At 44.2% G+C, this 12972-nt stretch overlaps 1 protein-coding gene across 1 annotated transcript in view; it reads left to right on the forward strand.

Moving 5' to 3' along the window:
- The window catches only part of LOC140185043 (uncharacterized), a 423878-nt gene that overhangs the window by 62777 nt on the left and 348129 nt on the right, over positions 1-12972 (forward strand). The window lies entirely within an intron of this gene.

Here is a 12972-nt window from a genome sequence, read left to right on the forward strand (position 1 = left end):
GCTGCTGGGAGACGGGAGCTGCCTCGCAGCGGCTGCCGATGGATCTCCGGAGCTCTCACCGCTCCCCTGTGCAATCCGAATGGCTGAAATCCAAGGGAGAACAAGGCACAAAGGTAAACTCGTGCTTTAGAAAATAAGAAACAGGAGCAGGCATGGTCATTCGGCCCGTTGCGCCTGTCCTACCCTTTCCTCAGAATACACCCGATCTTTGATCTCAGCGCCACTTTCCTGCAACGTTCCCAGCATCGCAGAGCCCATAAATTTGGCTTTTGAATTCAGAAAACTTGTGAAGAAAATTCCAAATATTCGCCACAATCTGGGTGAGGAAATTACTCCGCACCCTGTCAAAACCCTGTGAAACTGTGTCTGTCTCAGTCAGACCACCTCTTATTTCTCTAGTTTTGAGACAGGCCCAGTCAATGTAATCTCTCTGAGGACACAACCACAACCCTGAAATCAATCTGGAAAATTCTTCATTCCCTTTATCCCATAGACTGTCTCCGGGAAGGAGACCAGACCTGTGCACAGTGTTGGCCCTCAACAGGACCCCACATACCTTCAGAGGAGCTTTGTATTCTTGTATTAGACCATGAGACCATTTTCCCTATCATGTCTGTTTAACCATTTCATCATGGCTGATCCATTTTTCCTGTCTGCAGCTACAGTATCTCCTGCTGCACCCCCCACCCCGTATCCCGTTACGCCCTGACCAATCAACTTCTGTCTTCAATATGCATAATGACTTGGCCTCCCAAGCTGCCTGGGGCAAAGATTTCCACAGACTCAGTTCTCTCTGCTACAGAAATTCCTCCTCATCTCCGTTCCAAAAGGACACCCCTCTATTTTGAGGCTATGTCCTCTGGTCTTAGACCCGCCCACCAGAGGAAACATCTTCTCCACATTTACTCCATCACGGTCCTTCAGGATTCAATAGGTTTCAATTAGGGTACCCTTCAGTCTTCTGAATTCCAGTGAATTCAGGCCCAGAGCCAGCGAACGATTTTCATATAACAAGCCATTTAATCCTGGAATCATTTTCATGAACCGCATTTGAACCCTTTCCAGTTTCAGCTCACCCCTTCCAAGATAAGGGACACAAAACTGCCCTCAGTACTCCAAGTGAGGCCTCACCAGTGCTTTATAAAGACTCAACGTTACATCTTTGCATTTATAGTCTCGTCCTCTTCAAATGAATGGTGACAACACATATGCCTTCCTCACCACAGACTCCTGCAAATTAACCTTCAGGGAATCCTGCACAGGGACTCCCAAATCCCTTTGCATCTCAGTTTTTGAATTTTCTCTCCATTTAGAAAATAGTCCATTAGACTAATAGACAATAGACAAGGTGCAGGAGTAGGCCATTCAGCCCTTCGAGCCAGCACCGCCATTCACTGTGATCATGGCTGATCATCCACTATCAGTATCCAGTTCCTGCCTTATCCCCATCACCTTTGATTCCACTATCTTTAAGAGCTCTATCCATCTCTTTTTTGAAAGCATCCAGAGACTTGGCCTCCACAGCCTTCTGGGGCAGAGCATTCCATATATCCACCACTCTCTGGGTGAAAAAGTTTTTCCTCAACTCCGTTCTAAATGGCCTACCCCTAATTCTTAAACTGTGGCCTCTGGTTCTGGACTCACCCATCAGAGGGAACATGCATCCTGCCTCCAGCATGTCCAATCCCTTAATAATCTTATATGTTTCTATAAGATCCCCTCTCAGCCTTCTAAATTCCAGAGTATACAGGCCCAGTCGCTCCAATCTTTCGACATATGACAGTCCCGGGAATTAACCTTGTGAACCCACGCTGCATTCCCTCAATAGCAAGAATGTCCTTCCTCAAATCTGGAGACCAAAACTGCACACAGTACTCCAGGTGTGGTCTGACCAGGGCCCTGTACAGCTGCAGAAGGACCTCTTTGCTCTTATACTCAATTCCCCTTATGAAAGCCAGCATGCCATTAGCTTTCTTCACTGCCTGCTGTACTTGCATGCTTGCTTTCAGTGACTGATGTACAAGAGCACCTAGGATTCGTTGTGCTTTCCCTTTTCATAACTTGACTCCATTTAGATAATAATCTGCTCTCCCGTTCTTACCACCAGAGTGGATAACCTCACATTTATCTACATTAAACTGCATCTGCCCACTCACCCAGCCTGTCCAAGTCACCTTGCATTCTCATAACCTCCTCCTCACATTTCACACTGCCTTCCAGCTTTGTGTCATCGGCAAATTTGCTAATGTTACTTTTAATTCTCTATCTAAATCATTAATATATATTGTAAACAGCTGAGGTCCCAGCACTGAACCCTGCAGTACCCCACTGGTCACCGACTGCCATTCCGAAAGGGACCCGTTAATCGCTACTCTTCGTTTTCTGTCAGCCAGCCAATATTCAATCCATTTCAGTACTCTGCCCCGATACCATGTGCCCTAATTTTGGCCACTAATCTCCTCTGTGGGACTTTCTCAAAGGCTTTCTGAAAGTCCAGGTACAGTATAAGAACCATAAGACATAAGAGCAGAATTGGGCCATCTGGCCCATCCAGTGCTCCACCATTCAATCATGGCTGATCCTTTTTTTTAAATCTCCTCCTCAATCCCAGACCCTGGCCTTCTCTCTGTAACCTTTGCTGTTATGTCTAAACAAGAAGCTGTCAATCACTGCATTAAATACACCCAACGACCTGGCCTTCACAGCTTCATGTGGCAACAAATTCCACAAGTTCACCACCCTTTGCCGAAAGAAATTTCTTTGCATCTCTGTTTTCAAAGGGCGCCCCTCTATTCTGAGGCTGTGCCCTCTTGTCCTGGACTCTCACAGCATGGGAAACATCCTTTCTATATCTACTCTGTCTTGGCCTTTCAACATTCTAAAGGTTTCAATGAGATCCCCGCATCATCCTTCTGAATTCCTGCAAGTATAGACCCAGAACCATCAAACGTTCCTCATATGATAACCCTTTCATTCCTGTAATCATCCTTGTGAACCTCCTCTGGACCCTCTCCAATGCCAGCACATCTTTTCTCAGATGAGGGGGCCAAAACTGTTCACAATACTCAAGGTGAGGCCTCACCAGTGCCTTATAAAGCCTCAGCATCGCGTCCCTGCTCTAGTATTCTAAACCTCTTGAAATGAATGCTAACATGGCATTTGCCTTCCTCATCACCGAACCAACTCAACCTGCAAGTTAACCTTCAGGGTGTTCTGCACACGGACTCCCAAGTCCATCTGCAGCTCAGATTCCTGGATTTTCTCCCCATTTAGAAAATATTCCACTCGTTTATTTCTACCACCAAAGTGCCTGACCAGGTATTTTACAACATTGTATTTAATATGTCACGTTCTTGCCCATTCTCCCAATCTGTCTAGGTCCTTCTGCATCCTACCTGATTCCTCAACATTACCAGCCCCTCCACCAATCTTCGTGTCATCTGCAAACTTGGAAACAAAGCCATCTATTCCATCATCTAATTCATTAATATACAGAATAAAAAGAAGTGGTCTCAAAACCGACCCCCTGCGGAGCACCACTAGTCACTGGCAGCCAACCAGAAACTGATCTTTTTATTCCCACTTGCTGCCTCCTACCAATCAGCCAATGTTCCAACCATATTAGTAACTTTCCTGTAATACCATAGGCTCTTAACTTGGTAAACAGTCTCATGTGTGGCACCTTGTCAAAAGCCTTCTGAAAGTCCAAATACACAATGTCCACTGCATCCCTTTTATCTATCCTACTTGTAATCTCCTCAAAGAATTCCAACAAATTCATCAGCTAAGATTTTCCTGAAAGGAAACCATTCTGACTTTGTACCATCTTGTCCTGTGTCACCAAGTACTCCATCAGCTCATCCTTAACAATTGACTCTAACATCTTCCCAACCACTGACGCCAGGCTAACTGGTCTATAATTTCCTTTCTGCTGCCTTCCTCCTTTCTTAAAGAGTGGAGTAACATTTGCAATTTTCCAGTCCTCTGGCACCATGCCAGAGTCGGTTGATTTTTGAAAGATCATCTCTAATTCCACAACAATCTCTGTTGCTACCTCTTTCAGAACCCTAGGGTGCAGTTCCTCTGGTCCGGGGGACTTACGTACCTTTAGGTCTTTCAGCTTTTTGAGCACCTTTCTCTTGAAACAGCAACTGCACCCACTTCTCTTCCTTCACACATTACAACATCAGGCACACTGCTAGTGTCTTCCACAGTGAAAACTGACACAAAATATTCATTTAGTTCATCAGCCATCTCCCTGTCCCCTGTTATTATTTCTCCTGCCTCATTTTCTAGCGGTCCTATGTCCACTGTCATTTCTCTTTTTAACATACATGAGACAACTCTTACTATCCACTGTGTTATCATTTGCTAGTTGGTTTCAGATTTCATCTTTTCCCTTCTAATGATTTTTTACTTGCTCTCTGGAGTGTGAGGGGATCCAGGAGTGCCCCTATTAACTGATTGAAGAGAGACAGAGAGAGACATTCATCATTGATGGTTTGTTTGGATAGGAGAGAGAGAGACAGTTATTTACCACCGATACGTTGTTTTGAAAAGGGAGAGAGAGACGAAGATTAACGGTTGGACTGTCATTTTAAGGCATTGAAAGTAACTTTGGATTTTTACTGAGTTTGGAGTTGGAGACAGCACCGAGCAGCTCGAAGGTTGCTATTGTGGCCAACAGGATATTATTGATGTTACTTTCGAGGACTTGTTGCCTGCTTGTGCATTTCTTCACAGACAATGGAAGGAGGGACTCTTTGAATGACAGGTGATGCTCAGCCTGGTGAAATAAATGGGAGGTCAGATGATACAGACCTCAGACACATGATCTGGACACTGAATGAGCATTGTCGGGCCGCAGGAAAAGTGGGTTTTGGAGGATCAATCAGGTGCATTGATCCAAATTGCTATTCCAACATAGGAGAAGGGGTTGACTGGTGGGGAGGTGTCTGTGTGTCCACCCTCGCCTGGGTGATAGCTCCACCACAGAAGACCGGTCCCCCCTTGTTACAGTCACAGTCGGTGACTTGTAAAGGATTTTGAAGGACGACGAGAATATCAACGGCATCAGCTCACCTGAAGACTCATCTCCCCCTCCCCCCTCCCCCCCTCCCCCCTTCCCCCTCCCCCCTTCCCCCTCCCCCCTCCCCCCTCCCCCCTCCCCCCTCTCCCCCCCTCTCCCCCCTCTCCCCCCTCTCCCCCTCTCCCCCCCTCTCCCCCCACATCGCTATTCAACTAATTACCACAAACTGAACTGAACTTTACTCAACATTGTAAGACTGTATTTTTTTACCCCTAGACTTAAAGAAGCTTGGTCTTCGTATATATATTTCCACACTTACTGATTTACATACTCATATATATATTCATTGCTAACCTGTGTGATTTATTTACATTGATATTACTGTATTGCGTAGTTACTAATAAATATTAGTAGTTTATAGCAATACAAGACTCCAAAGTGTTTTCTATTTTTTGCTGGTTTCTTTATCCCCGTCACGGGGTACGTGACAGTAGGTTTTTAAAACTGTTCCAATCGTCTATCTTACCATTAATTTTTGCTTTGTTGGGAGTCTCAATAGCAACTTTGCTCATCAGCTGAATTGCTGAAATACTCTTATCTTGGAGAGCTGTCAACATGCCTCCATTGTTCATTAAACTCAGTACCATCATCAGGCTGATCAGAATCATGTATATATTATGAAAGAGACCAAATAAACTGCCCATCTGATTATGATCTATACTTCGACTTGTATCCATAACAACTTCCACTCCAAAACCACAACAATTCTTCTTCCTCTCCATACTATCAATCTGAATAACAGCATGACCTTGCAGGTGCTGACTTCCAAATGTCCAAGCAAAGTGCAACAGAGCAGCACATCCTGTCTCAGCAGGTGTTTGTCCTGCAAGCAGGGTCAAAGGTCGCGCAACCAATCCAACCCTTTCCATCACTTTATCCAAAAGTCCAGGAACAGCACTTTTCCCATTACGTCCAGCTTTTAAAACATGGTCTACTACAAATGACTGAGAATTCTCACATTCCACTGGTACCAAGGTTAACCCCTTATCCACTGAACCAAGTCCATCTGACACACAAAAACTGCATTCCTTTCCAACCAAGTCAGACACCTCAGACCTTAATTGAGTTTCAACACAAGGTTCAGAACCCTGTGAATCCACAGGTACTTCAACAACCTGAACACATTCAATCGGAACAACTGCCTCTTCTGGGCTGTCATCACTTGTCCCAGTTTCAAATTCAAGGAACCTCCCAGCTATTCTCTGGCAAACTCCCTTCTGGAGTTAACTCAACCTCGTGGGTTAAAACTTCTTCGTCTGCTTTCTTATCAAACCCCCTCAGGGTGGGGCATCCTCTGCCACTGGGTATGCCCTTACCTCATCAGGAACACAACTTTTAAATTCATCACACAAAACAAGCCCTTCCGAGCTGTAAAAATCATCAGGGTCCGACACTAAACCTCTTTGCTGCAACCTCTCCCTTTTAAACAGTCTCTGCCTTTCTGCCACGTGATCTTCACATTGCCATTTCTCCCTCTCGAGCTGTCTCTGTCTTTCTGCCTCTTTAGCCTCATGGACCCTTCGTCTCTCTGCCTCTCTGACCTCTCTCTCGAGCTGTTTTAATTTCAGTTCATGCTCCCTGTTTACTATTTCCAACAGAAGCTGAAGCTCATCCTCAGTACATTCACCTTCCACGAACAACTCAAATGCCTCCTCATCAAATGTTCCCTTATCTATATAATATTCAACTATTTTTCTTTGAATTTCTACCTTAGTCTCACCCTTCTTTACCTCAATTCTCAATTCTTTAGCAATGTCCCGCAACTCATGCTCTTCAGTTAACTTCAAAGTCACCAGGTCTGGTGATTTCAAAAAGTCGCTAACATCCATTTCTGCTGTGTTTCCACACAAGCAAATCAAAAGGGATTCTCCCCAATCAAATCAAACCAGCCTCCCGATCAATTTGTTCATATCGCGGACGCAGACCCCAATTATGTCACGGACCCCGTGACGGGGATAAAGAACCAGCAGAAATAGAAACCACGTTGGAGTCTCGTATTGCTATAAACTAACAATATTTATTAGTAACTATGCAATACAGTCATATCAATGTAAATAAATCGCACACAATTAATCACAATATTAATTGTCTTATTAATATATAGCAATGATTATATATAAAAGTAAGTGTGGAATATGTATGTATAAAAACCAAGCTTCTTTAAGTCTAAGGGTAAAAAGATGCAGTCTTACGATGTTGAGTAAAGTTCAGTTCAGTTCGTGGTATTTAGTTGAGTAGTGATGGAGAGAGAGAGAGAGTTGAGTCTTCAGGTGAGCTGATGCCGTCGATCTTCTCGTTGTCCTCCGAAATCCTTTACAAGTAACCGACTGTGACCAGGGGCACGGTTTTCCTGTGGCGGAGCTATCACCCAGGTGAGGGTGGACACATAGACAACTCCCCACCAATCAACCCCTTCTTTACACGGTGGAATAGCAATTTGGATCAATCCTCCAAAACCCACTTTCTCTGTGGGCACAACCATGCTCATTCAGTGTCCAGATCATGTGTCTGAGGTCTGTATCATCTGACCTCCCATTTATCCCACCAGCTGAACATCACCTGTCATTCAAAGAGTCCCTCCTTCCTTTGTCTGTGAAGAACTGCACAAGCAGCAACAAGTCCTTGAAGAAATATCAACAACCTGCTGAAAATCACAACATCGAGTGTCCATGAAATAACACCGCCTTCAGTCACCATAGCAACTTACCAGCTGCTCGGTGCTGTCTCCAACTCCAAACTCAGTAAAAATCCAAAGTTACTTCCAATGCCTTAAAGTGACAGTCCAACCGTTGATCTTCGTCTCTCTCTCTCTCTTTTCAAAAGCAACATATCGGTGGTAAATAACTCTGTCTCTCTCTCCTTTCCAAACAAACCATCAATGATAAATGTCTCTCTCCAAACAGTTAATAGGGGCACTCCTGGATCCCCTCACAGTATCATAAAGATTACTTCTGAATTTTTCCAAATTTAGACACAGTATCGTTTGGGAGAACTGAAAAAAATGTAGTTGGGGCATTAATCTCCTTCCAATGTTGTAGAATAAATCTTTTTGCCATTAAAGTAAGAAATGCAATCATTCTACGCGCTGAGGGGGGTAAATTACTAGAAGTTTTAGGTAACCTAAAGATAGCTGTAATAGGATGGGGAGAAATATCACGATTCAAAACCTTTGAGATAATATTAAAAATGTCTTTCCAAAGCATTTCCAGAGTCGGACAAGACCAAAACATGTGGGTCAAGGGAGCTATCTTCCCGTGACATCCATCACAAAGAGGGTTAATATGAGAGTAAAAACAAGTTAATTTATCTGCAGACATGTGTGCTCTATGGACAACTTCAAATTGAATTAAGGAGTGTTTGGGAGAGATAGAGGAAGTATTAACAAGTTGTAAAATATGAGCCCAGTCATCAGCCGGGATAGTAAGGCCCAATTCCTTTTCCCAGTCAGTCCTAATCTTATCGAATGGAGCTTTCCTAAGTTTCATGATAGCATTATAAATGGTTGCCGTTACACCTTTCTGACAGGAGTTGAGGTTAATGATAGTGTCTAAAATATTTGTAAGGGATAACACCGGAAAGGAAGAAAGTATGGTATCTAGGAAATTTCTAACTTGCAAATATCTTTTAAAAAAATGTGATCTTGATAAATTGTATTTATTAGATAACTGTTCAACAGACATAAGGGAGCCATCTAAAACTAAGTCCAAAATCCGTGATATACCATTAGTCTTCCAAATTTGGAAGGCACGGTCCATAGAGGAGGGGAGTTTTTGACCATTTTTGTTTGTTTAATTGGATCTGTACTTGATTATAGCTGTGGTTTATAGATCAGCTTCACCTTCAACTTTATTATGTTTTTTTGGTGTGATACAAGCACAGGCTTTAAGATTGTGTTGTGGTGCAGTCAGGTCGTCCCCAGTTTCGGCTTTACTGGTTGAAATTGTGGCGGTTGAATTAAATGTTAACATACTGGATTAATTTAAGGGGGAGGAAATGATCATCCTGTTGAAGGCGTGTTGGAAGACTGTTGGGAACTTCACAAGAAGACCGTTTTTGGTTTTGGGTGACTGGGTTCTTATCACGCTTGAAATATGGGTTCATTGGGTTATGCAAAATGTCCCACAGTCGCTTTCTTGGTAATCTCACCCTGTTTATTTCAGTGCTTTAGTTGATTACATGATACATGATTTAATGAAGTCTAACGATTCCGTTATGCCTGGGAATTTGTTGGTTCAGCATATATTAAGGAAATTATTGGGATACCTTAACCACAGAAGGATCAAAATAATATTTAACTGGGAATGTTGGTGTTGCTGTGTCACACATGACTTGCAGGTAACAATAAAGAGATGCCATTCCAACCATTTATCGGCATTTACAACAGAATCTGTTGCCATCATTTCGTGCTTACAGTGGGTGCAGCAAATTTGTCCATGTGAAGATGTAATTTGTTCAGATTCCCTTTGGGTTTTTGAGAGTCTCAAAGCAGGTCGTTCTTGCAGCAGGCCAGATTTACTGCTGGGAACTCATCAAACGTTATTTCATATTCAAAGGATTAGATTGGGTGTCCGCACTGATTTGGGAGTGTGTGAAGACAAGGTGAGCAGTCGGGTCCTGAGGAAGCGGTAGACCAGAGGGATCTGGGAACACAGATTCATAATTACTTGAAAGTGGCGTCGCAGATAGATAGCGTCGAAATGAGAGCTTTTGTCACATTGGACTTGATAAATCTAAGTATTGACTACAGGAGATGGGATGTTCTGTTGAAGTTGTATAAGACGTTGGTGAGGCCTAATCTGGAGTATTGTGTGTAGTATTTGTTACATGCCTGTGTGACGGGGTCCTAAATTACCTCTATGAACTGTGCTTTTGAAAAGAGAGAGAGAAAGAAAGAGAGAGAGAGACGAAGACTAACTTTTGGACTGTCACTTTAAGGCACGAGGAAGAAGTGAGAATGACTTTTGGATTTCTGCTGAATTGGAGAGAGAGAGAGCACCGAGCAGCTCGTAGGTCGTTATGGTGACAGAGGACAGCGTTATTTCATGGACAATTGAGGTTATGGTTTCTCTGGAGGTTGTTTCTACTTTCTCGAAGGACATGGCTTGCTAGTTCATTCTTACACAGTGAAAGGAAGGAGGAGTTATTCGAGGGACAGTTGGTACTCAGTACAGTGAGAAAATAGGAGGTCAGATGGTAGACCTCAGGCACATGATTTTGGACACTGAATGAGATTTGTTGTGCCCACAGAAAAAGTGGGTTTTTGGAGGATCGATCAGTGGCTCTTGCAGTGTGAAAAGGGAGTGACCAGTGGGGAGTTATCCATGTGTCCACCCTTGCCTGTGTTAATGATTCCACCACAGCAAGACGGTCCCCTTTGTTGTGGTCACAGTCGGTGTCTTTTTAAAGGATTTCGGAGGACAACGAGAAGATCGATGGCGTCAGCTCATCTGAAGACTCAAATCTCTCCCTCTCTCTCTCTCCATCACTACTCAACTCAACACTACGAACCGAACTGAACTTTACTCATCATCATAAGACTATGTATTTACCCGTAGACTTGAAGAAGCTTGGTTTTCATATAGATTTTCCACACTTACCTATATATAATCATTGTTAACCTGTTTGATTTATCTACATTTATATTACTGTATTTTGTAGTTACTAATAAATATTATTAGTTAAAAGCAATACTGGACTCCAAAGTGTTTTCCATTTCTACTGGTTCTTTAACCTGTCATGGGGTACGTGACACCTGAAGGAAGATTATCAACAAAGTTGAAAGAGTGCAGAGAAAATTGACAATCGGTTTGCTGGGACTTGAGGACTGGAGCTTTAGAAAAAGGTAAGGACTTCATTCCCTTTAGTGTTGGAAAATGAAGGGAGATTTCGCAGATGCAGACAAAATTATCAGTGTTGTTGACAGGGTAAATGCAGGCAGGATTTTTCCTCTGAGGTTGGGTGAGATGAGAGCTAGAGGTCGCAGTTTAAGGGTGAAAGGTGAAATATTTAAGAGGAACCTGAGTGGGAATCTCTTCACTCAGAGAGTGGTGAGGATGTGGGAAGAGCTGTCAGTGGAAATTATGGATTTCATTGCAGAGAAGTTTGGATCGGTACATGGACGGGAGGGTATTGAGGACCATGGTCCAGCTGCGCTTATGGGACTCGGCAGAATAACAATTCGGTACCGACTCCATGGGCAAAGGGGTTTGTTTCTTGGTTATGGTGATCTCTGACTCCAATAAAGTGTTGGTGAATGGGAATTGGTTGGGTCAGTTGTCGGGAAGAATGCGATGTGTTTTAAGGCTTTCCTGCTGGGGATAGAAGTGAACAGCTACTGGACATCCATGGTGAAAGGGAGACGATCAGGGCCAGGGAGTTTAGAGTTGCTGAAGAGCAGACACAGACACCCACATGCACACAGGTAGACACACACACATACACACACACACACACACAGGTAGACACACACACACACACACACACACACACACACACACAGGTAGACACACACACATACACACACATGCACACACACACACACACACACACACACACACACACACGCACTCACACACTCAGACACACACACACACACTCACACAGACACAAACACACACACACTCCCTCCATATTCCCATTGTCCTTTACCCCGTTTCCCAAAAAAATTGCTCATTCCTCCGCTTTGTCTCAAACTCTGCCCGCTCACCTGCCCCGATTTTCACCCCTTCCCACTCTCGCCATCTCCTCTTCCCCGTTCCATCACCGTCTCTTTCTCCCCACCTGTTGTCTCCAACTCCCTCATCCGTTTTCTTCCTCCTCTCCCCTCACATATATTCCCCTCTTCCTCACTCTCTCTCCTCTCTTCCTCTCTCTCCTCTCTTCAGACGTTCCCTTCCTCACTGCCACACTCTTTCCTCCACACATTCTCCCCGACCATATCCACTCACTATCCACTCCCTCCCCTTCTCCTTTCCCTGATTGTCTCTTTCTCCCTTTCTAAAAAACGCTTTGCCTGCCTGCCGCCTCCTCAGCAGTTCCTCCTTTACTGCAACACACATAAAAGTTGCTGGTGAACGCAGCAGGCCAGGCTTGTGGTTTCCGGCAGAGGCTAGTTTGTTCCGTTTTTATGTGTTGCAGAATAGGCGAGGGAGGGGACTGTGGAGGAGAGAGGAGAGAAGGAAAGAGAGAGACTAAATATATACATAGCCTCAATCTCTTTCTCTTTGTCCTCCTCTCTTTGTCCGTTCTCTTCCCCGCTGCCCCACTCTTTCCTCCACACACTCCTCCCTTCCCTACCCACTCAGTGCCCTTCTTCTCTCCCTTACTGTCTCTTTCTCCCGTTCTGCCGAACGCTTCACCTGCCGATCGCCTTCTCCCCATTCCCCTCTTTTCTGTAGCTCGCTTTCCCCGGCACCCACCCGTCCCCACATCCCCCACCCTCACCCCGCACTGTGATGACAAGTTGACACGCACAGTGAAATTTAGATGTTGGAAAATTCTTCACTGTTTGGAAAGATCCGATGTTCTCTCAGAAAATAACTGCTTGTGTTTTCCGGGAGAGGCCAGTTCGTTCCCCTTTTCTGTGCTACAGAATAGGCGAGGGTGGGGAGTGTGGAGTAGACAGGATAGCCGTGTGTTCTCAGTAGCTACGCCGTCACGACAAATACCGAGCGCCGTCTGCGAGCTGATCTCTGACACAAACACACAGACACACAAAAAGTCGGACAGACACAGACGAAGACGCATATAAACACACAGAGATGCAGACATACAGAAACACTTTAAAACTGAATGCAGTTTGCATTTTGAACGTTTTAAGATGGAGGCACCTATTTTGTGAACTGTTTGAAATGATTCTTGCTCTGGGATAATCGAATGTGCTT

Source organism: Mobula birostris, chromosome 20 (assembly GCF_030028105.1).
Source record: "Mobula birostris isolate sMobBir1 chromosome 20, sMobBir1.hap1, whole genome shotgun sequence".
Lineage (NCBI taxonomy): Eukaryota > Metazoa > Chordata > Chondrichthyes > Myliobatiformes > Myliobatidae > Mobula > Mobula birostris.